The 25,985-nt window shown below is 43.2% G+C and overlaps 1 protein-coding gene across 50 annotated transcripts in view; it reads right to left on the reverse strand.

The window, feature by feature from the left end:
* Positions 1-25,985, reverse strand: part of SORBS1 (sorbin and SH3 domain containing 1) — a 296,558-nt gene that overhangs the window by 139,644 nt on the left and 130,929 nt on the right. For all 50 annotated transcript variants that reach the window (XM_075610940.1, XM_075610957.1, XM_075610946.1 and 47 more), the window contains one exon: positions 7,065-7,163. The gene's annotated coding sequence lies outside the window, so the exon portion shown is untranslated. The remainder of the gene's footprint in view (positions 1-7,064; positions 7,164-25,985) is intronic.

Below are 25,985 nucleotides of genomic sequence, written 5' to 3' on the forward strand. Positions count from 1 at the left end.
TGTTCTGACTAGGAATTTATTAAATGTATTTTATTTATATATTTTATTTTAAAACAGGGTTGGGGACGGGACTAGGGTTGGGGGCAGGACTAGGGGTGGGGTTGGGGGCGGGACTAGGTGGCGAGTAGATTTTTTGGTTGGGCGAGTAGATTTTTGGGTGATTTGTCGAACACTGTATATATATATATTTTTTTTATATATATATATATATACATATATATATATATATATATATATATATATATAAATATATATATATATATATATATACACAAATGTAAATACAACTGTATGCTCATCTGCATGTCTTAGGCAGGTCTGCAACCCCGCCTTTCACCATTATCACCCAGCACACAGCACTTCCACTGCAGCAAGGGATTCTGGGGAATGACATGCAAATGAGCACACAGTGCCACTTTTTGCTTCAAAAACCATTTTTAACATGGTTCCCTATATATATATATATATATATATATATATATATATATATATATATATATATATATATATATATAATCACTTGTGAGCACATTCACATATCTTAGACAGGTCTGCAACCCTACCTTTCACCATTATCACCTAGCATACAGTGCTTAAATATAAATATATACAGTGTTCGACAAACGTATACATTTGCTCGCCCCGGGCGAGTGTATTTAACCCCCGGGCGAGTAAATATTGGCCCAAGCAGCACACGTTTGGTACTAGGTGGCGAGTAGATTTTTTTGTGTGGCGAGTAGATTTTTTGGTGATTTGTCAACCACTGAATATATATATATACTAGCTGAGAGACCCGGTGTTGCTCGTGAGTTAAATTTCTCGCTAGGAGGGGGACGACGACAGTGGACGGGGGGGGGGTGACAGTGGACGGGGGGGGGGGACAGTGGACGGGGGGGGGGCGACAGTGGACAGGAGGGGGGGGGACAGTGGACAGGAGGGGGGGGGGGCAGTGGACAGGAGGGGGGATGGACAGGAGGGGGGGACAGTGGACAGGAGGAGGGGGGACAGTGGACAGGAGGGGGGGGACAGTGGACAGGAGAGGGGGACGACAGTGGACAGGAGGGGGACGATGACAGTGGACAGGAGGGGGGGATGACAGTGGACTGGAGGGGGGGGATGACAGTGGACAGGAGGGGGGGGACAGTGGACAGGAGGGGGGGACGACAGTGGACAGGAGGGGGCGGGGACAGTGGACAGGAGGGGGCGGGGACAGTGGACAGGAGGGGGGACACAGTGGACAGGAGGGGGGACACAGTGGACAGGAGGGGGGACACAGTGGACAGGAGGGGGGATGGGGGACAGTGGACAGGAGGGGGAACGGGGGACAGGAGAGCGGACGGGGGACAGGAGAGCGCCGGGGAGGGAGGTGACTGAGCGGGACATTGTATAATGTCAATGTAAGGTACATGTTGTAAGTTGGTGTGGCGGCCATTTTAGAAAGTTAATAAAGAGTGCGTAGGTGAAGGTACGTGCGGCCATTTGTGTAATAGAAATTAAAACTGCGCACGCCATTATTTTAATATATATTTATTGTAATATATGTGTTTTTAGTAAGACATAAAGGTAGAGTGCAGGGCTACAGGGAGTGTTCATCGTGCGTGGTAGTGTCGTCGTGTGTGTGCGTTTGTCAGACCATGTGCACAGGGGAGTAAGCATGAGTGTTAGCTACAGGGGAGTAAGCAGTGTGTACACAGGGGTGACAGCATGACTGAGTTGTGGGATGACAGTGTGGTCACTGTGAGTGTGTGGGATGACAGTGAGTGTGTGTGTGTGTGTGTGTGTGTGTGTGTGTGTGTGTACACAGGGGTGACAGCATGACTGTGAGTTGTGGGATGACAGTGACTATATGTGTGGAGTGTGTGTGTGTGTACAGGGGTGAGAGTGTGAGGTATAAACTTACCAAGGACTCGGCAGGGGTTCTGTGGGGGTATGCTGTCAGTGCAAGTGTGTGAGAGTGAAGTAGGTATGTGTCAGTGATGTCACTGTAACTTTTGGCCAATGAGAGTCGTGTGGGAGGTGTGTGTCACAGTGGGGCGTACCTCTTGGCCAATGAGAGTCGGGGTGGCCACGGACCAATCAGATTCACCGCAGCTAGTACCAACCTTTCGATTTTATATATTAAGATATATATTTTTTAAAGCAATGGTGAGACGCTACTTACAATATAGCAGAAGTTAACAGCATTTTTTATACAATCCCAGCCACAATGGAGACCATGGATGGCGACGTCTCTGCCTCCACGCTGGGACGCCACGAATCAGCTGACCGAGTCCAAGAATCAAATCCTCGTCCTGTTTCTGTCCCTCTGGTCACCTGATAATGTCAATAGGATGCAGGAGATTGCTGTGCTGTGTAAATCCTACAGCCAGTATAGCACTTCTTGCTGTGCTCCGTCAGACTCTAGTGCACTATAATATTGGGTGCAGTCTGACTGGTATTCACTGGTATTCAGCAGGTTATATGAGCTGAGGAAGTCTCAACTGAGAGGAAACGCGTAGGGTTAATGCTCATATAACTTTCTGAATACCAGTCAGACTGCACCCAATATTATAGTGCACTAGAGTCTGACAGAGCACAGCAAGAAGTGCTATACTGGCTGTAGGACTTACACAGCACAGCAATCTCCTGCATCCTATTGACATCATCAGGTGACCAGAGGGAGAGAAACAGCATGAGGATTTGATTCTTGGACTCGGTCAGCTGATTCGTGGAGTCCCAGCGTGGAGGCAGAGACGCCGCCATCCGCGGTCTCCATTGTGGCTGGAATTGTATCAAAAATGCTGTTAACTTCTGCTATATTGTAAGTAGCGTCTCTCCATTGGGTGTGACAATACAATCTTACAGTGCTTCACCATATTGGCTTTTCTCTATCATTTTCAGGATTACTCTCATTAGGACTTTCATATCGTGTGTCACACTGATTCAGTGTAACTGTTCCTCTTTACTGAGACACTTCAAGTTAACATTGAGTTTCTATATTGTGCCTTATGTTTATTTTCAATTTGTATCTTATTGTTGTTTTTTGTGTAGAACCTTAAACATTGAGGCAGCATATTTAGACACTATCACCACACCTACAGGCAGTTTGATTTCTGCGCATCCATTTTTTTGCGCGCACACACACACACACACACACATATATATCCTTTCCTCAAATCCTTACAGTATATCACTGCCACAAAGTGACAGGAAGGTGGCAGCAGGTGTTCGGGAAGATGTATAGTGGCACTTGTGCTGGTAGGTTTAAACATACTATTAAAGCTTGAACAATATACCCAGCTAAAGTGGGAAAGGTACTTGCCAACATGTAAATAAGACTGGCATGGCAAGTAAGGCCTCAAACCCCAAATGTGGAACACACCGAAAAGCAGTGACCCTCATTCTACAGATTGTCTCTGGGCTTCACAGAGTTCAGGAAGCTGTCACTCAAACCTAAACCTGGCTACCTACAACTTCCGGACTCTCTCCAATGAAGCAACACGACAAGAACTTGAAAAAATTAAATGGGATATTGTTGGCCTTGGTTAAGTTAGAAGAAAAGATGAAGGCTTCATTGAGCTCCAAAGCGAACCCCTATTCTATTACAGAGGTAAAGATAATGGAAGAATAAGTGGAGTAGACTTCTTTGTTAAGAGATGGAGAAACAACATAGTGGAGTATGAAAGCTCATCAGAAAGGAGCAGCTAGAATCGTCTTTCAGTTGTTAGAGAGATACAGGCTTCAAATTATCCAAGTGTATGATCCAACATCAAGTCACGGACAATGAAGTGAAAAATTTCTACCATGAAATCAACCAACTTAACTACCAAGGAATTTATCACGTGAAGATCGTTATGGGAGATTTTAATGCAAAGATTGGTGCCCACCAAAAAGACAAGTCACTTAGTAACTTGAGAAAGACTTATTTAGGTTGAAACGTTGTGTGGCACAAATAAATTAGCATTATAATCAAAACTGTTGAGCGTTGGATCCTTCTTTTCCTCAACCAAAAAGACAAAGCATCAGTTGGTAAGTCTGGTTACGGTAACATGAATGAACGTGGGGATAGATTGGCAGAATTTGCAGAATGTGGAAACTTCTACATCATGATTTAATTTGTCAAGAAGAATCCAAATAGAAAATGGACATGGAAAACACACAACTAATCAAGAATGAAATGGACTATATCCTAATTAACAAGAAACACAAGATTGAAAACTGCACAGTCCTTAACCGTTTTGACATAAGAAGCGATCACGGACTGGTTCTCTGCAGATTACATCTGAATGCGAAGTTGGAAAGAAGAGAAACAGATTAAAAAGCAGACAAAAACAATTAAGCATCAATAACCTCAAGAATAACGGCAAATAATTTTAATGAGTACTGAAAAATTGCTTCAGCTTCCTCAAAATGCATGAACATTTTCACAAACAATTATGAAGACGTTATGAAGATTGTAGTTAAAAGCACAGAAATAACTTGGGGAAATCACTAACAAAAAACATAAGAAAATATCTGAGACCAAACAATTAACGAGCAGCCAAGAAATTAAGCAATCCCAACAAACAAGAATAAGAATTGAATATGCAGAACTGTGCAAGACAATCCGGAAACATATAAGTGAAGACGAAAATTTAACTGTGATATGATGAAAAAGACTATTGAAGGTAACAAAAGCTTCAAAGAAACAAAACAGCGATTTATGGTTGGGAAGCAATAATTTCACTCAAACAAGACAATGGATCAACGATAAAAGACAAGAGAGTTGAGGACTTCTACATGACATTGTATGCGAACACAGATAACACAGGGCATAATCCAGCAAAGGACAAGCGACAAGACACAACCAATGATGTACCATGCTTCCTTCCAAAAGAAGTGTCAAAAGCAATAAAATCCATGAAGAACAGGAAGGCTCCCGGGAAAGATGGAATTACAACTCAAATCTTAAAAGAAGCTGGGGAAGAAGTAGAAAAAATGATTGCAAAAATCTTTAAATGCTGCTCGAAGAACAGGACAATTCCAGAGCAATGGAGAAATGCCATAGTTATCCTAATCCACAAGACAGGAGACAAAGAAGACCTCAAGGACTACAGACCTATCAGTCTACTTCCAATCACAAGATTTTTACGAAGATAATCACTAATCAACTACACCAGACCCTGGCCTTTGCCCAGTCGTGATAACATGCAGAATTTCGCAGTGGATACAACACAATGGACTAATCATACAAAACGTGATTTCCCGAAGCAATGAATACAATCTACCGCTCAGTTTAGGATTCATAGATTATGAAAAAGCATTTGATTCTGTCTGCACCTCAGCGGTCTTAGATGCATTAAGAAAACAAAATGTTGAAGCGTACATTGAAATTATAAAGAACATTTACAAGAATGCCACATTAACCATGAGATTACATGAAGATACAAGCAAGATAGGGATCAGCAAGGGAGTGAGACATGGAGACACCGTATCACCAAAGCTTTTCACTGCAACACTTAAAGAATTGTTCAAGACACTTTATTGGGGAGAAAAAGGCATTAAAATCAACAGTGAATATTTAAGTCAACTATGATTTGCAGATGATATTGTTATCTTGCCCCGAGTCCAGAAGACCTGCAGCAACAAATTGGAGAACTTGCCAGAGAAAGTAAGAATGTGGGCCTCCGTATGAATCTCAGCAAGACCAAAGTGATGTTCAATAAACGTGTCAAGTCTGCAAAGATTGAAATAAATGGAATAGAACTAGAAGAAGTTGTAGTCTGTGTTTACCTTGGCTGGTAAATAACAATGGATGGAAACCTTTTGAATGAAATCAATAGGAGAATGAAGATGGGATGGAGAGCATTTGGAAGAAATAAGACCATATTTCAAAGGAACCTTCCACTGTGCCTTAAGAAGAAGTTTTCGACCAGTGTATACTGCCCCTGCTCACGCACGGGATGTGAAACTCAGAACCTAAATGCGAAGTTAATTCTGAAGCTTCAGATAATGCAAATAACTATGGAGAGATGTATGCTGGCTATTACATGTAGAGATAGAAAAAATTATGAATGGATTCGATCACAAAGTCTGTGACATCATCACAAGGATGAAGAAATTAAAATGGCAATGGGACAGACATATCTAAAGAAGAAATGACCATTGTTAGACAAAGATGGCACCCAACTGGATTCCAAGAGATTTAAAGACCAAGACGACCAAAAGTAAGATGGGAGGATCAAAACAGAAGTGGGGTTGGAGCAACGTAAGAGAGAGACTGCAACCGCAGTACGTGGAAGATAATTGGGGAGGCTTCATCCAGCAGTGGGTCGACAAGGGTTGAAGATTATATATATATATATATATATAGATATGTATATCTATATATATATATATACTGAGTTAAGTTATGGTGAGTAAAAAAAGTGACAAAAACCCTCCACAGCAAAGCAAATATGCAAATGTAAATACAACTGTATGCTCATCTGCATGTCTTAGGCAGGTCTGCAACCCCGCCTCTCACCATATCACCCAGCATACAACACTTCCACTGCAGCAAGGGATTCTGGGAAATGACATGCAAATGAGCACACAGTGCCACTTTTTGCTTCAAAAATGGTTTTTGAAGCAAAAAGTGGCACTGTGTGCTCATTTGCATGTCATTTCCCAGAATCCCTTGCTGCAGTGGAAGTGCTGTATGCTGGGTGATAATGGGGAAAGGCAGGGTTGCAGACCTGCTTAAGACATGCAGATGAGCATACAGTTGTATTTATACAGTTGTATTTATACATACTGTATATATATATATATATATATATATACACACACACACACACACACACACACACACACACACACACACACACACACACACACACACACACACACACACACACACACACACACACACACAGTTGTTCCACCAGAAAACAAAACGTCTGAAAATATCACAGATTTTTCGTAGGATTCAGCGAGAACGTTGGTGCAGGGGGTTTCTGTGCACAATTGCATGTTAATAAATAGCCACCTACTGTATGTGTCGTTTAGACATCACCTGAAGAATTTCCAAAGGAAAGTATATAGTTGACACCATTAATACTCACTTGATTCAGTTGATACTGCAGAATACAGTGAATGCTGCTGTGATAAAACGTGTGTTCCTGAGACTCTCTTCTCATCCACAATTATTCCATACCGAACACCTGAAAATGGATGGAAAGGAAATTAGGACATTTGATGGTCTGACCGTCATATTTTTGACCACTCACTTGTATTTAACCCCTTCACCACGAGAGTCCTGCAGTGCACTGTTAAAGCTGTATCCCCCACCCCCCCCCCCCCCCCCGACCAACAATAATTACGTCAGAACATCAACTGATCATTGTGGTCTTCTATTTATTGCTTTTAATTTGTTTCAAATAAACTTGACATTTTGCTGAATTTTCCCCAGCTTGTTATTACACAGGCATCTGCCGCACCATGCCAACCTCTACTGATAGAGAAAAGCTGCGGCCATTTTATCTTCCCCCGAAAACTACATTTCCAGTCAGATTAGTACAAAGAAAGCAAACACATATTTCAACATTAGTGAGTACAGTTGTTTGCGACTTGAAAGGTTTCTCAGGCCCACGGGGTCTCCTTAATAAGCTTAGTTTTGAAGAGATTTCATTTTAACAAATCGATAGCTCTACTTCTGGTTTTGAACACCTCGGAACTTAAGAGTGCCAACCTAAAAGTAATATAGTAATAGGGCCAGACTAAAATATACAGACATTTAGATGCACAAAAAAAAAAGAAGAAAAGAAATGTACAACGTCGTGTTAATTGAGTTGTCTTACATTGCAGATTGCTAGTCTTGAGAGTTTATGGAAAACAAAGAATAATTCCTGCGCTCCTACCAATTTGGGCTTATACTAGTGACATATTTACGTTTAGAGCCTAAGGCCGCGTCCATGGATAGTGCTTGCGGGCGGAGGCGCGCTTCCGCTCGGCACTGAGCCCCTACAGCCACAATGAGAGCGGCTTTAGTAGGGTCTCGCCTACGCTTCCGCAAGCGCGCGGAAGCGTAGGTCTTAGGAAAATGTAACATTTTCCCGCTTGCCGGAGCGCAGGGCCGGTCACGTGAGCGGTTCGCCCAAAGAGGGCGAACCAGCTCCGTGACGTCACTGGCCCACCCGCCAACACGCCCCCGACACGCCCCCGCTTTCCCTCAGCCTCAGCGCGCCTTCGCCCGCCAGCAATAACCATGGCCGAGGCCTAAGTCTGTGTAACAAAGGAGTTATTTGGTTGCATCTTTTGATCAAAACATGATTCAAGCCGTCAACCTCGTCAAGGTAAAAAGATCAACGATCAAAAGATACAACCACATGGCTCCTTTGTTACACAGACTTCGGCTCTAAATGTGAAAGTGTCACTAGTATATTTTAGCCCAATTGGTGGAAGTGCAGGAATTGTTCTTTGTTATCCATAAATCTAAGGCCAATCCTTTTACCAGCTGCATACTCCACAAAGGGAGAAGCGCGGTGATATGTACAGTATTTCTTGCGAGTTTATTTAGCAGAGAATATTGATGCACAAAAGTGACAGGTCCAGACACTGAATGTGATCCAGTGAAATGTACATCTGGTAACTCCTGTTTAAATCCCCTATAACCCCTGCCGAATAACAAGCTGGTGCACATGGGACAAAAAAAGAGAGTTGCTGTGCTTTAACGCCTATATAGTCTGTGCTTAACGCAGCAATATGAGTTTCACTTTTTAAATTTATTTTGTATTACAGGATTGAAGCAGAGGGTCTCCGAAGCTGAACGGTGTGAATTTCAGCTCTGGGCACCCCCTGTTTCCAGAGATACTTACCTCCGTAGGGGGTGCCGGTATCCGCTGTCAGAGAAACTGTGTGCCTAACTAATGGCAGCGTTTAAATATCCCGCCCGGCCAATAGGAAGCTGTGACGTCACCCGTTGCGACTTCCTATTGGTCCGTGTGACCAGGACATTTAACCTGAGAAGAGATACCGTCACCCCCCTACGGAGATAAGGATCTCAGGAAGCAGGGGGTCCCCGGAGCTCAAATGAACACAGTGCCGCCCAGGAAGCCCCCCCGGCTTCAATCCCGTAATAAAGGAATTTGAATAAATTAAACCAGTATTTCTGCATTAAATACCAAACACAATTCTGGGACAATGAAGAAAAAAATAACCGAACAACTGAAATATAACGGGTAAACTTTGGGGGGAAAAAACACAGTTACAATCAGTGACAATCTGATGAAGACTGGAAGGAATCCAACATATTATCTGCATCAGAAAATGAGTATCTGCCGTCTTCTGATAAACGGCATACAAGACACACAGTTGAAAACAGGAAACTGTTAGTATCATCTTTCTGTTATAACTGGAAATGCCGAGGACCAAAACTAAAGCAACGGCAGCACTGAATGATACAATAAAAGGTGCAAAGACATGAAATACAACGAGAAGACATCACAACAGGTTCTGCAATAATGTTACTACTCTGGGCGTTGGCAACATTAAATACATTCGGGATCTGAATAATGCTTTCTTAAAGCAGCACAACACCGTGCATATCGTTTGCTTTTTCTTTGTAGGGTTGAAGCACGGGGTCTCCGGAGCTGAACCTCATTCATTTCAGCTCCGGGGACTCGGTGGTTCCCGAGATACTTACTTCAGTAGCGGTGCTGGTATCTATGCAGGCAGAGAAACTGTGTGCCTAACATAATGGTGGCGTTCAAATGCGTCACGAGTGCCAATAGGAAGTCGTGAAATAATCCCCTGCAGCTTCCTTTTGGCCCGCGAGATCGGGTCCTTCAAACTCCGCAGAGATACCGGGCGCTCCCTATGGAGGTCTGTATCTCAGGAAGCAGGGGATCCCCAGAGATAAAATTGATGGGGTTCACCTCCGGAGACCCCCTGCTTCAAGCATATATATTTTTTAAAAACGAAGAAAAAAAACGGCTTGGATTGCCTCAAACATGTCACTGTCCTTATTTTATTTATTTATAAAATGTGTCACCAGGAAGTAATACATTCAGAGTTACCTCTCGTTTTCAAGTGTGTCCTGGGCACAGAGTTACAATGACAAATACATGGTTACAAATACGAGTTACAATGAGTGAAAAGGGTTATACAGTACATTATATACAAGACATTGTATGCACAGTTAAAGATAATATATAATCAGGGGTGCGCAAACTTTTTGAGCTGCGCCCCCCTGCCCGGGAGCCACAGCGTTTACACCCCCCCCCCTCTCCAATGACTCAGCGTCAAATGACGTCGTGGGTCATGTCACGTGACCCCATACCTTCATGCGACGCGTCGCCGAAGACCCGGCAGAGAGCAAGTACGTGAGTTACAGAGGCCTCACGCCTCCCCAGTATTTCATTTAAATACCATGGAGAAGAGCGTGGAGCCTCTGTAACCGCCCGCGCACCCTCTAGAAATTCTCCCGCCCCCCCAGTTTGCGCACCGTTGATATATTATTGTTCTTAGTTCACTTTCATACTCAGCAGGACTGTCCCTTTAATTTATTACTACAAGACTAAAAACTTGGTTAGTAATTGCTACATTCACTTCTGCTGATGTCTTGCTAAGTAGACTATTTTTTAGAAGACTTTTTGGTGAATAGAGAAAGATACCTGAATGTCATTATTATTATTATACATTATAGGCTAAAGCAGTCAAATTCCGGGCATTATTGAAATTCCTGCCCTCTGATTGGTTAAAATTCCGGGCATTATTCAATCAGTAACGCCCGGAATTTTAGCTGCTTGCAAAGTGTTGATTTCAATGTGATTATTTCCAGCCAATCAGCTTTTAGAACAGGTGAGACAGGGCAGGGGATTGGTCTAAAAGTAGGAACAGCTCTGAGACAGGGCAGGGGATTGGTTAAGAAGTATCAGCCATGTGTTGACTCCTCCCCCTTGCTCCGTGAACTGAGAAGATTTAGTTGAATTGGTGGGGTGGGGGAGAGAGTCTGCAAAGCAAGTGAGTGTCTGTCTGCAGTTTGTTTCTGGCTGTAGTTTCTGTGTGTGTGTGTGTGTGTGTGTGTGTGTGTGTGTGTGTGTGTGTTTGTGTCAGCAGCAGCAGTGTTTATGAGTGTAGCAGCAGCAGCAGCTGTGTGTGTGTGTGTGTGTGTGTGTGTGTGCTGTGCTGTTGTATGTGTGTGTAGCAACAGTTTGTGTGTGTAGAGGTGCTGTGTTGTGTGTAGAAGTGTTGTGTGTAGAGGTTCTGTGTTGTGTGTAGAGGTGCTGTGTTGTGCTGTGTATAGAGGTGCTGTGTTGTGTGTAGAGGTGCTGTGTTGTGAGTGTAGATGTGCTGTGTTGTGTGTGTGTGTGTGTGTGTGTGTGTGTGTGTGTGTGTGTGTGTGTGTGTGTGTGTGTGTGTGTGTGTGTGTGTGTGTGTGTGTGTGTGTGTGTGTGTGTGTGTGTAGAGTTGCTGTGTGTGAGGAGGTGCTGTGTGTGAGTAGGTGCTGTGTGTGAGTAGGTGCTGTGTTGTGTGTGTGTAGCAGCAGTTTGTGTGTGTGTAGATCTGCTGAGTTGTGTGTGTGTGTGTGTGTGTGTGTGTGTGTGTGTGTGTGTGTGTGTGTGTGTGTGTGTGTGTGTGTGTGTGTGTGTGTACACAGAGGGGGCGGCAGTGTGTGTATATAGATATCTGCAGTGTAAGCGTATATAGAGGTGGATTCATGTATTTACCATTTTATTTTAATAAAAAATCTATATAACTATACAAAAGTGTCTATTATTTATGAAAAATGTCTACATTTAGCCTATAATAGTAATAATCCCCGAAGAACAGGGCATTACTGGCCAATAATGCCCTGGCTGGGTTAAAGTCCCTCGGCTTCGCCTCGGGCCTTCAACTCTTCCAGCCAGGGCCTTATTGGCCAGCAATGCCCTGTTTTTCAGGGATTATTACTTAAGTGTTGTATATTTTTCTCCACCAGAGGGCACTTTCCTCAAACCATGTTCTGAAAAGATAAGTGGAGATTTTACATGGGGATTTGAAATTATTTGTAAGATTTTGTAATTTACCTAAAATGGTCCAGTCCCTCGTCGGACATTCCTAACATATTCAGACAAGTTAAAATATTTAGGCATTCTTGAACGCTTTAAACATCTCCTTGTTTCCTGTTTTCATTTACAAGTGGAGCTCTACATGTTTGCGGATCTTGTTTCTCACTTTAAAAGTGAATCCAGATTTAAAAGGTGAAATGAACTCTGTTAAACAACGCGAAAAGGAAATTCCAACACCATAATAAATACTGTCATTTAAAAAACCTCAACACTGTTTATATACTGTATGCATGTTCCTCTCAGGGTATTCAAATCTCATTTACTAAAAAAAACCTATAATTACCACCCATACTAATCCCCCAACCTACCCCATCGTTTAACTCAAAATGACATCATTTAATTGCAGTATGGTAGCATTAAGTTACAGACGGGTAGCATTTTGGTATATCGAAATAAACTAGAATTGCCACACCCATTCACCTACGTTTGAAATATTTTCATAGGTTTGTGTAATAATACTGTTTATACTAATATTTATTACTCTTTGTTGACATGTCTCTCTTATACAGCTGCGCTGCACACAGAATGTTACAGAATTGTCCCTGCCTGATAGAGCTTAATATCTCACTTTTGGTTCCTAGAGAACTTTCTTGTTACTTTTATAAATTGTGCATTTTATATTCTCTATTCACTTTACCCGATTCTTCATCTTTCCCTAATGTTTTTTTTTTTTAAGTATCTCAAAGAAAATGTATCAGGATGTCTAGTAATAGATGTTTGCTTTGGCAGCACAGCACATAAAAATACCACTTGTGAGCACACTCGCACGTCCCAGACAGATCTGCAATGTTGCCTTTCCCCATTACCTTTTAGCACACAGAAAGAATTCAAGGGTTGTTCGATTGTAGGAGTGTTCTGCTATACCCTGGGTACAATGTATAGCAATACCGAATTGAAGCTACTCCCATATAGCAAATAATTATCCCACAGTCCACACTCCTGATGTGTAGCAGCAAATAGAGAGTTTAAGGTCCGTACTCAATAGGACGTCACTGTGCCCTTGTCACGTACCAGCTACTTCATGGGCACTTCCTAGTTTTTCTAGGGAGCCCCCTACACTTCAATTTCTGGCATCTGAGCACCAGCCTCCAAGAGCGACTGCATGACACCGAAGTGTCAGGGGTCCATTGGTTACCTGTAAAGGGTAAACTGATCCAGTGCAAGGAATTCCCTGAATACTGTAAAGGGGGCAAAGAAGCTACAGTATAATACAGCACCATCAGCGTTGCCACGGATTTAAAATCAGTGGTCCTCAAGACCCCACCCCCCAACAAGTCAGGTTTTAAGGATATCCCGCTTCAGCACAGGTGGCTCAATCAGTCCCTGCTTCAGCACAGGTGGTTCAGAGGTTCAGTCTTCGACTGAGCCACTGATCAAGCCACCTGTGCTGCAGCTGTAATATCCCCAAAACCTGACCTGTTGGGGGGGTCTTGGAGGACTGGAGTTGAGCACCACTGATTTAAATCACCAGTCGTATCTAGCTAATTACACTGGATTTGCAGTGGTTAAAGTGTTGCTGGTTAAGTTGTGGAACTGTGCCTCCTTATTAAATGAAATTCCACATCTGTTAAACACTGGCAACTTCATTGCTATTTTAACATACTTTCCGTTCGCAGAAAGACCAGGGAACAGGAGAGAGACTGCAGGGTGTGACCCCCACATTAAAAGTGCAAACCCATGTAGCGTGTCACAAAACAACCTTTTAGTAAGAGTTTACTCTTCTTCCCTAAACAAATTCTAATCACGTTAAAAACAAAGGTTTATCTGGAATCAATTGCAACTTGCAATTCTTAGGGGCCTCTGAATGGGGCAGTGTTTGCCACTGTTCTTTGTGGGTAGCCCACCCTGTCTGTATCAGAGTCAATAAAGATAAGGGGAGGAGAAGAGGGGGCTCTGCCTGTGCAAACCCTTGTTGAACACACAGTAACATCACATAAAAGGGAGCAAATCAAACCCCCTCCCAAGTCTCGGCTCACAAGGCTTACAAACGAATTTTAACAAATAATTCAAAAATACTTACAGGTGTCAGGTTTTTGTAAAATATGCATCAAATCACCCAGGTGTGACCCATTAACCATGTCCCTGCCATTAGTACACATCAGTCCAAGAAGGGACTGGCCCCTTTTACTTTTCGGTTACAATTATTACAAACATTGAAATCAAAAATGCTTAAAAAAATTATTTAATATTAATACAGGTCTCTTATGTAAACACAAAATACTTATATTAATATATAATACTAATAATTACTCTACTAAAAAGGGATCCTGGGTGGTAGTTCAGTCATACATGGGATTGTATCATTACAATTACCCAATAGGCGCACATTGTAACATTCATTGGCAGCAGAAAACTGCCACTTAGCCCAACATCTGCAAAGCCTTAAATCCCACTTGATCCTTGGCTTTTCCCCACATTTAGGACAATTGTATCTATTCCCATCAGTTTCGAATGCCTTTACCATCAAAGCCTTCCCCATCCCTGCTTGGAAGTCTGTTCCATGCATCACCTACTCCCTCAGTGAATCAGTTCCTTACATTTCTGCTCCACCATCCAATTTTGGAACATGACATCTTCCTACATTCCTCTCTCTCTGAAAAATGCTTCCCTCCTGTATCTTGTTGATACCTTTTATGTCACTGAAAAGTCCATTGTATCCCCGCTCTCCCCGCGGGTTGGCACATATGCAGTTTCCATACATGAAAAATGCAGTTCACATAACCTGAGGAATCTTGGCAGCTAAAAATAGTTGTAATGCAAAAGGAAGCAAAGAACAATTGTTTTTAAAGATAACGGCCATTTCCTAGCTTTGCACTTGCTCTGTAAATTGTATGACCATCAACACAGGTTATAAATCCTTTGACATTAGCACAATGTTTTCAACTGTTAGCAATTTACTCAAAGGCTTAATAAGATGACCTAATATGGCATAAGAATGTGAACAGAAAAAGCAGTACACTGATTCTCAGGACATGGAGTGGAACCGCTCTATCTTTTTAGGGTCACTCAAATGTTTACTTGCCATAATAAAAATATATGTATTTTACATAGCAGTGACCATGTATGTGGCACTGTACATAGATTTTTTTTTTTTTACATTTATTTTTTTGCAGGCACAATGAATACCTGCCCTGAAGAGCTGATTATCTAATGTTGGTGCACAGGGATATAAAGTGACTTGCTAAGGTCATAAGGAGAATTTACACGGAGATTTGAACGGCTTCAAGTGCTTCAAAGGCGGTGATGTTGTGCCACCGAGCTGCCTCTTCAGCCTATGAGAAAAGCATCCATACAATAGCTATTTCATGGTCCCACTAAACCTACATTATAAGGGCAGTATTAACGGAGAGGCATCGCCACCACTGCCTGCCTCTCCTCCAGAATATACTGTTGCCCTCTACCACCAGTTTGGCACATAACGCTCTCCACTCAACCAATCGGTTACACCATCTCTCAGCAACCATGATACCTTTTACCTATTCGCTGAGCACACCAGCTGCCTTGCACTCAGCTGCCAGGTACATTAGCCTGCTGTGTTATCTACTGTATTAGAATGGTGTAGCGCATTTAATTCATTTGCCATCAATAAAACTGGTTTAAACATTAACCTTTCGCATGCCGGTGGCCCTCCGGCATCACACCCACGTTATTGTTTGTGTGGTTGCACAATAACTCCAATTGAAAAGGATGTCCCGCCCCCTCTTAGATCGCAATCTTGGGAGTGTGGTCAACTCAAACTCTCCTGCAGGCCAGCAGAAAATGGGCTTTGTCTACTGGATGTTGCAAGGGCCTCCCGCTTACTCTAAAGGTTAAACACTCTTTTCATGGTAATTGCTCAAATCTGTTATCATATATATTCACAGGGGAAAGCTTGGTACCAAACCAAGACACAGCCAAAATATAAAAGCACTGTACATTTTGTGTGAAAGTCTTGCACCTATTGAAACAAAATTAAACAGACAGGACGGAAGGAATAGGAAGCATGGCGGACTGAAGGAATATGAATAGGAAGCATGCCGGACTGAAGGAATAGGAAGCATGCCTGACTGAAGGAATAGGAATAGGAAGCATGCCGGACTGAAGGAATAGGAAGCATGCCGGACTGAAGGAATAGGAAGCATGCCAGACTGAAGGAATAGGAAGCATGCCGGACTGAAGGAATAGGAATAGGAAGCATGCCGGACTGAAGGAATAGGAATAGGAAGCATGCCGGACTGAAGGAATAGGAAGCATGCCGGACTGAAGGAATAGGAAGCATGCCGGACTGGAGGAATAGGAAGCATGCCGGACTGAAGGAATATGAATAGGAAGCATGCCGGACTGAAGGAATAGGAAGCATGCCGGACTGGAGGAATAGGAAGCATGCCGGACTGAAGGAATAGGAATAGGAAGCATGCCGGACTGAAGGAATAGGAAGCATGCCGGACTGAAGGAATAGGAAGCATGCCGGACTGGAGGAATAGGAAGCATGCCGGACTGAAGGAATAGGAAGCATGCCGGACTGAAGGAATAGGAAGCATGCCGGACTGGAGGAATAGGAAGCATGCCGGACTGAAGGAATAGGAAGCATGCCGGACTGGAGGAATAGGAAGCATGCCGGACTGAAGGAATAGGAAGCATGCCGGACTGAAGGAATAGGAAGCATGCCGGACTGAAGGAATAGGAAGCATGCCGGACTGAAGGAATAGGAAGCATGCCGGACTGAAGGAATAGGAAGCATGCCGGACTGAAGGAATAGGAAGCATGCCGGACTGAAGGAATAGGAAGCATGCCGGACTGAAGGAATAGGAAGCATGCCGGACTGAAGGAATAGGAAGCATGCCGGACTGAAGGAATAGGAAGCATGCCGGACTAAAGGAATAGGAAGCATGCCGGACTGAAGGAATAGGAAGCATGCCGGACTGAAGGAATAGGAAGCATGCCGGACTGGAGGAATAGGAAGCATGCCGGACTGGAGGAATAGGAAGCATGCCGGACTGAAGGAATAGGAAGCATGCCGGACTGAAGGAATAGGAAGCATGCCGGACTGAAGGAATAGGAAGCATGCCGGACTGAAGGAATAGGAAGCATGCCGGACTGAAGGAATAGGAAGCATGCCGGACTGAAGGAATAGGAAGCATGCCGGACTGAAGGAATAGGAAGCATGCCGGACTGAAGGAATAGGAATAGGAAGCATGCCGGACTGGAGGAATAGGAATAGGAAGCATGCCGGACTGAAGGAATAGGAAGCATGCCGGAGTGAAGGAATAGGAAGCATGCCGGACTGAAGGAATAGGAAGGATGTCGGACTGAAGGAATAGGAATAGGAAGCATGCCGGACTGAAGGAATAGGAAGCATGCCGGACTGAAGGAATAGGAAGCATGCCGGAGTGAAGGAATAGGAAGCATGCCGGACTGAAGGAATAGGAAACATGCCGGACTGAAGGAATAGGAAACATGCCGGACTGAAGGAATAGGAAGCATGCCGGACTGAAGGAATAGGAAGCATGCCGGACTGAAGGAATAGGAAGCATGCCGGACTGAAGGAATAGGAAGCATGCCGGACTGAAGGAATAGGAATAGGAAGCATGTCGGACTGAAGGAATAGGAAGCATGCCGGACTGAAGGAATAGGAAACATGCCGGACTGAAGGAATAGGAAGCATGCCGGACTGAAGGAATAGGAAACATGTCGGACTGAAGGAATAGGAAGCATGCCGGACTGAAGGAATAGGAAGCATGCCGGACTCAAGGAATAGGAAGCATGCCGGACTGAAGGAATAGGAAGCATGCCGGACTGAAGGAATAGGAAGCATGCCGGACTGAAGGAATAGGAAGCATGCCGGACTGAAGGAATAGGAAGCATGCCGGACTGAAGGAATAGGAATAGGAAGCATGTCGGACTGAAGGAATAGGAAGCATGCCGGACTGAAGGAATAGGAAGCATGCCGGACTGAAGGAATAGGAAGCATGCCGGACTGAAGGAATAGGAAGTATGCCGGACTGAAGGAATAGGAAGCATGTCGGACTGAAGGAATAGGAATAGGAAGCATGCCGGACTGAAGGAATAGGAAACATGCCGGACTGAAGGAATAGGAAACATGCCGGACTGAAGGAATAGGAAGCATGCCGGACTGAAGGAATAGGAAGCATGCCGGACTGAAGGAATAGGAATAGGAAGCATGCCGGACTGAAGGAATAGGAAACATGCCGGACTGAAGGAATAGGAAACATGCCGGACTGAAGGAATAGGAAGCATGCCGGACTGAAGGAATAGGAAACATGCCGGACTGAAGGAATAGGAAGCATGCCAGACTGAAGGAATAGGAAGCATGCCGGACTGAAGGAATAGGAAGCATGTCGGACTGAAGGAATAGGAAGCATGCCGGACTGAAGGAATAGGAAACATGCCGGACTGAAGGAATAGGAAGCATGCCGGACTGAAGGAATAGGAATAGGAAGCATGCCAGACTGAAGGAATAGGAAGCATGCCGGACTGAAGGAATAGGAATAGGAAGCATGCCGGACTGAAGGAATAGGAAGCATGCCGGACTGAAGGAATAGGAAACATGCCAGACTGAAGGAATAGGAAGCATGCCGGACTGAAGGAATAGGAAACATGCCGGACTGAAGGAATAGGAAACATGCCGGACTGAAGGAATAGGAAACATGCCGGACTAAAGGAATAGGAATAGGAAACATGCCGGACTGAAGGAATAGGAAACATGCCGGACTGAAGGAATAGGAAACATGCCGGACTGAAGGAATAGGAAGCATGCCGGACTGAAGGAATAGGAAGCATGTCGGACTGAAGGAATAGGAAGCATGCCGGACTGAAGGAATAGGAAACATGCCGGACTGAAGGAATAGGAAACATGCCAGACTGAAGGAATAGGAAGCATGCCGGACTGAAGGAATAGGAAACATGCCAGACTGAAGGAATAGGAAGCATGCCGGACTGAAGGAATAGGAAACATGCCGGACTGAAGGAATAGGAAACATGCCGGACTGAAGGAATAGGAAACATGCCGGACTAAAGGAATAGGAATAGGAAACATGCCGGACTGAAGGAATAGGAAACATGCCGGACTGAAGGAATAGGAAACATGCCGGACTGAAGGAATAGGAAGCATGCCGGACTAAAGGAATAGGAATAGGAAACATGCCGGACTGAAGGAATAGGAAACATGCCGGACTGAAGGAATAGGAAGCATGCCGGACTAAAGGAATAGGAATAGGAAACATGCCGGACTGAAGGAATAGGAAGCATGCCGGACTGAAGGAATAGGAATAGGAAGCATGCCGGACTGAAGGAATAGGAATAGGAAGCATGCCTTACTGGAGGAATAGGAAGCATGCCGGACTGAAGGAATAGGAATAGGAAGCATGCCTTACTGGAGGAATAGGAAGCATGCCGGACTGAAGGAATAGCTCAGAGGTATTGTTACTGCCTTTATAATAAGTGAACCTGGTTCAAATAATCCCATTACCTGCTGACCTTGAGTACATCATTTTATCTCCCTGCAGCTCCAGCACCCAAATCAGATTGTGATCTCTTTGAAGCAGGTTTCAGTACTCAAGACCCTCCCAACAGGTCAGGTTTTCCGGATATCCCTGCTTCAGCACAGGTGGCTCAGTCTTTGACTGAGCCACTGATTGAGCCACTTGTGCTGAAGCAGGAATATCCTGAAAACCTGACCTGTTGGTGGGAGGGGGGGTTCTTGAGGCCTGGAATTGAAAACTCCTCCTGTAAAGAAATTATAAAGGGTCCTTTCCGCTGGTAAATACCATCTGTTTCTAACACAATCTCCGAGTCACCATTAGTGTTGGTTAGAACTGTTGCTGCCTGCTCTCTCTAAGCATAAGGAATACATATGAATTACATGTTGCCAACAAGCCAGTACCAAGAAATAACCCGAGACTTCTCCTTATTTATGCTCAATTTTGCCTCAAAAAGCCTGCATAATATTAGGCCCATATACAATATACTGTGAAACAGATTCTCAGTGTTGTAGAAGAGTTTGGTTCCATTCAATAGAATGTCACCAACATCTTCTCCAGCACAGGGAAGTGAACTGAAGTTAACGCGTCGTTAACAATGTTACCATATTGAATTCCTGCGCTGTGCGGCTGCTATCGAAAACAAGACGCGTCTGCGCTTGGAACGCACGCACGTTCCCACAGATACGGATTGGCGCGCAGGGTAACAAGATGCAAATGGCTTATTTCCCCCCCCCCCCAAACCAGGGAACCTTTGACCTCTGGTAATTACAAAAGTCAGGAGAGTTAAGCTCCAAATGATTGACAGTTTGTTTATAGATTTGAGGTGGTCTCCAGACCACTACCCGCAGACGGTCACTATTGTCACAAAGGAAATGATGCCCGCAACTTAAGACACGCACATTGGTGTAGAATGATTATTTTTTTTTACATTGAACCTTTATGAAAAAAGCGCGGTGGAGTCACAGTGGATATCGTACACCAATATGGTGCTACACCTTACACCAATTTATGAGAAAATATAACCATGTTAAAATTGAGCCAGTGTTTCAGTAATTGCTACAATTGCAAGTTCTCAACTGCAAATCTATTTGAATATTTCCAGTATGTATTGCACATCATTTTTGCCATATTAAATGCATTGCTAGTTCTAATACCAAATGGCTATATCTATGATAACACTAGGTAATTATATATTTATGCAGATTATATGGTCATACTTTACTTGAAATAGACTAATAACTAATTAGAGCTGCAGTAATCCCATTTATAAACATATATTGGAGATACAATAATGCAAACACTATTGAATAATTGAGGGTTCATTCGTCAGAAGTGAAGATTTAAGCGTACAAATGTCACTGCGTAACTTATTGCAGAATGGACTCCTAGCCAACACAGCAAATAATTATTTACCAGTCAGAGCCACAATGATCAGGGCGGTGATTTTAAAAAATCACAGAGCTGCCATTTAAAAAAAAATCCCTGTAAAGATTGTTCTGACAGCAATATTTGCCAAAATGTAAAACTGCTGGGTTTAACAAAAAAAAAGTGGACAGAATAAGTGGAACTGCCGCTTTAGAACGCAGACAGCCCCTTAATGGTTAGAGCTTTTGATGAACAATAAAAGGTCCCGTTTATTTGGCTTGCCGCAAGCCTGTGAAAAGATGACTGCGCATTTCGAGAAATAACATAAATCAGAAATATTGTTTCGTGGGCAGAGATCTGCTGAAAACATAACTGTGTGATAGAATAAAGCAAGGAATTTTGCTTATTTTTTAAATGTATTATTTTAGCATCTGTGTGATGTCATTATTCAAATATGTGGCAAAGGACAGAGGGTGACTCATGCCTGGTGCTGCCGGAGTAATTTCACCAGCCTCTGCTTTTTCATTGTGCAGCAGATTTCTGCCACAAACAGAATGTGACCGATATCCCCTCTGAAAATGATGAATGTCTGTTAATCCCCTTTGCTGTCAAGAGGACAGCTATCTGTTGCAGTCCTTTCTGATACGGCTTATATAGAAATATACAATACACACAGCCTCTGGTGCAGGGGGTGCCAATGCCACTCCTCAAGAGCCACCAACAGGTCATGTCTTAAAGGATATCCCTGCTTAAGCACAGGTGGCTCAATCGAAGACTGAGCCTCTGATTGAGCCACCAGTGCTGAAGCAGAGGCAGATTGAGCCACCTGTGCTGAAGCAGGGATATCCTTAAAACCTGACCTGTTGGTGGCCCTTGAGGACTGGAGTTGGCCACCCCTGCTATACTGATAGGTTCAAAGACTATATTCAATTGTCTTGTGCCGAGTAATAATCTGCACTGAAACGCCACAAGGGTCTATTGAGCTAGTAAAAGGGCAGTATTTTTGGGGGGCTGTAGAGGGGGGGGGAGTACAATCTTTATGTAATGTCTTTTGGTGAGAAGACTTCTTGTCAAAACTAGAGGCGAGTTGTTGCTTTTTGATTTGTCCATTATTGGTATAGTAATTATGAAGTCATGGATCGGTAGTCAAATAGATAAACAGAAGAAACCAATATGCCTAAATTCAGCAGACCCAGAGAAAAAGGGAAACATATTCATTTTAATAAGATGTAAATAAGTAAAGGGTAATTGAATCTTTTTAAGGAAGCCGATTACTCAAAAGTTATTTAAAAACGTGGTTTTTATTTAACCTTCTATGTGGGACAACCTCTTTACAGTAGCTATTCCCTCACTTGATTCTGCTTTCATTGGGGTGTCAAAATCAGAGGCTGTACTCATGAAGCACGCCAGTGTCTGTCCATCAAGAAGCCCTCAATGGATACAAAGATATTATCCCGGTTCCTTTGCAAAACAACATGTAATTAATATGTAATTACATATGTAACAGCAAACTGGGTTTCAGTTGCTGTGAAAGTTAAGTAGAATCTACTTTTCATCTGGGGTGTTTGACTAGGTGTGAGGGGGGAGGGCTTATTATTCAGTCTTATCCCAACCTTAGAGCACCCTCTCTCCCTGGTAAAGAGAGGTGGAGCTGCCCTAAAGTTAATTCTCTCTCTAAAAGGTTTTTAGTGAGATAAAGAATATAAGGGGAGGTAGATGTTCCCTTCCAGCCTAGAATGCGCTGCTCCGGCTCTGACTAAATCGATGCAAATATCCCTAGACATACGAAAACCCTAATTAGATATATCATCTATGCCGACAAAAATATACTAGCTAGAACGTGGAAAGACCTTCCAGCCCATCCATGGAAGAATGGTGGGACAGAGTGGAATTTATTAGAATAATGGGGAAGCTGACATAGTCCCTTAGATATTTAACACCAAAATACCACAACATATGGGCTCCCTATCAGGAGTATAATGGAGTCATAATGACAAATGATGGATTTTGGAACTAGGTTTTCGGGCCATAGTGCCAGCATCCTTCATACACCGAACAAGGTTAAGTTTGAAGTTAGGTGAATAAGATTATACTAGAATTGTATGGTGCTAGTCAATCCATCAGTATCACTGTAAAGTGTAAAATGTATTAAACTCCTTTGAATGCTGACCTCGCTGGTTGTTTGTTGTTGTTGTTGTTGTTATTGTTTTTCTTTTACCTTTATATGGAATCTCTCTATCGTTACGTTGGGAGAACTGCGATATACAATGTACAGGTAATCTCACACCCAGAACTGAATGTTGTGTCGACAATGTTGAATGTGTTTTGGAATATTGTATAAAGCAGGACATTTCAATAAAATCGAAATACAAAAGAAAAGAAGAAGAGTCGATAGATGTAAGCAGGAAGAAGATTTTGCCTGTGCAAACTCCTGTTCAATGTACAGGGAGATTACACAGAGGAAATCAAGCTGTTCCCATGTCTCAGCTCACCTTTTTTTTCATAATAACTGTCAAATACATTTTAAAATGTTATACGTGTCTGATTATTACATTAATTAGATTTAGCTCATTAAACATGTTAGTGGCATTGGCTCATATTTAACCTAGGAGGGTCTTCATGTTTATGTACATAGCGCCCATTGAAAGGAAACCACAGGTCTCCTTTCTGCTGGAGAACAAATTAGCAATGGTCCCCAATCCATTAGTGACTGGCTTAAAAGCACCTTCTCAGGCATTCTCCTTGATGGACAAACTTTGAGGTTGTAATGGCCCATATTTATTTATCAAGCTGTGTTATTCCATAATATACCTTCCAGCACTGCAAGACACCTTATGGAATAGGGAAGGGGTGTTAAACTCCAGTCCTCAGCCCCTGCCCCCCCCCCCCCCCAACAGGTCAGGTTTTAAGGATACCCCAGCTTCAGCACAGGTGGCTCAATCAGAGGCTCGGTCTTTGACTGAGCCTCTGATTGAGCCACTTGTGTTAAAGCAGGGACTGGCTGAGACACCTGTGCTGAAGCTGGGATATCCTGAAAACCTGACCTGTTGGGGGGGCTAGAGGACTTGAGTTGAGCACCCCTGGAATAGGGCATAAGATCTTCCAGTGGCACATTATAGAATAGTATTGCATATCTCTCAAACGGGGTACTCTCCCCATGCAGGACCAATACAGTAAAGAACTGGGAGACCCACAGTCTAAATAATACCAACAAAAAGAAATAAACTAGCAGCTCTGAGTTTTTATCCAAAACTAAATTCATAACACATGGGAAGTTATTAATCATTAATTATTCAAGTGCGATAGTGCCGATCATACACTAATGTGGGAAACTGTCTTGAATGAGTTTCTGTGTGCTAGTGTCCCGATTTGCACTACCGCTGCTTAATAAATAACCCGCATTGCCCACACATTGGAATAACCAAAATTGGATTGAAGCATTGAACGACTTAATGAAATCCTTAGTAATGTCCTAATAAAATGAGTACCTCCTAGATTGTTCAGGCTTCGGTTAATTTTTAAGATTATTTATGTGATGTAATTGTTTGTGCTGTACATGTAGTGACTGTGTAGCAATCCAAATTTGGAATTAAAAATACACATGTCGTCTCTTCACCTTATGCACGGACTTTGGGAGTGGTTCAACCATTGTTTTTGTGCCTTCATGCATAGCCTTTTGTTGTCAAATCTAATCCAACTTCCTGAGCGATTCTGATCTTTTGTCCATCTGCAGTTTTTTCTGCTGCTCTCCCAACACGAAAAAGCTCACGTAATGTCCCCAAACTCTGCTGAATCTAGCACTACGCTGCTACTGTGAATGATGGCAATATGCTGCTAAGGTAGAACAACCTTGCATAAAGTTCACAGTTGCATAGCAAATAAAAATATCACTTGTGAGCACATTCACATGTCTCAGACTGGTCTGCAACCCTGCCTTTCCCCATTATCTCTTAGCATAAAGGACTTAGACTGCAGCCAGGGATTCTGGGAAATGACAGTTGCACAACATTATGAACTAGTTGAACTCCTACACTGCCGGGGGGCCTACAACACGCAAAGAGGTGTAACTACAAAAACAATAGCTCAGTAAAAGTGGCTCATTAATACCAATTAAGAGTTTAAAGCTGTGTCATACTGGAGTTAAAAAATGTTGATGTCCCCATCCACTAAACAAAACGCCAAAACATCACCTAAACACACAGCGGTGGGGCACATACTAAGATAGCACAGCAGCTGTTGCTCTGAACCACAGTATTGTTATTTGTTCTCATTATCGTGTGATTAAATTGTTTTAGCAGCACTTAGCTATTCCAGTCTGCGTGCTATACTGCATCTTCATTATGTAATCAGCTGTGCAGGATATATGTCCCTATCCTAACTTCTTTGCTCATCAGTTCCAATTAGCAGGAAGGATAGATATACTGTACACGCTTGTATGGATGCCTCGTCACTGTAATTCAAGATGACTGGATTATCCGCGGTGTGCGCTTATTAAGAATTAGTCTCACCCAGATTTAGCATTAGTGTCCAAATGGCCTTCAGTGGAGTGTCACTCATTAAAATAAGTTTTCCATTCAAATGTATTTTCTCCACCCAGAAGCCCCAGAGGGTTTTTTGAGGAGCTTTCTCTCATTTTAGAATGTTCTAGCACAGGGGTGGCCAACTCCAGTCCTTAAGAGCTATCGTCAGGTATTAAGGATATCCCTGCTTCAGCACAGGTGGTGCATTTGAATAAGCCACTGATTGAGCCACCTGTGCTGAAGCAGGGATATCCTGAAAACCTGTTGGCAGCTCTTGAAGACGGAAGTTGGCCACCCCTGTTCTAGGACGTTTGCAAGGGCTTACAGGCATGCTGAAGGGTGCCCTTTTAATTACAGGGGATTGAAGGTTTGAGTTTTAAACAGGAAGTGAAATGTAACACTGCATATTGGGAATTTTGGAAGCCTTATTCAATTCCTTCAAGAAAAGAAAGTCTGGGAATCTGTGGGAATTAAGGGAAGAATTTTGCTTCTGCCAGAAAGACAGGATGATATAATGGATGATAGGAGACCTCAAAGAGCTTTGGGAAATACGTTTGCTTTATATCCTT

The sequence above is a fragment of the Ascaphus truei genome, chromosome 8 (genome assembly GCF_040206685.1).
Source record: "Ascaphus truei isolate aAscTru1 chromosome 8, aAscTru1.hap1, whole genome shotgun sequence".
NCBI lineage: Eukaryota > Metazoa > Chordata > Amphibia > Anura > Ascaphidae > Ascaphus > Ascaphus truei.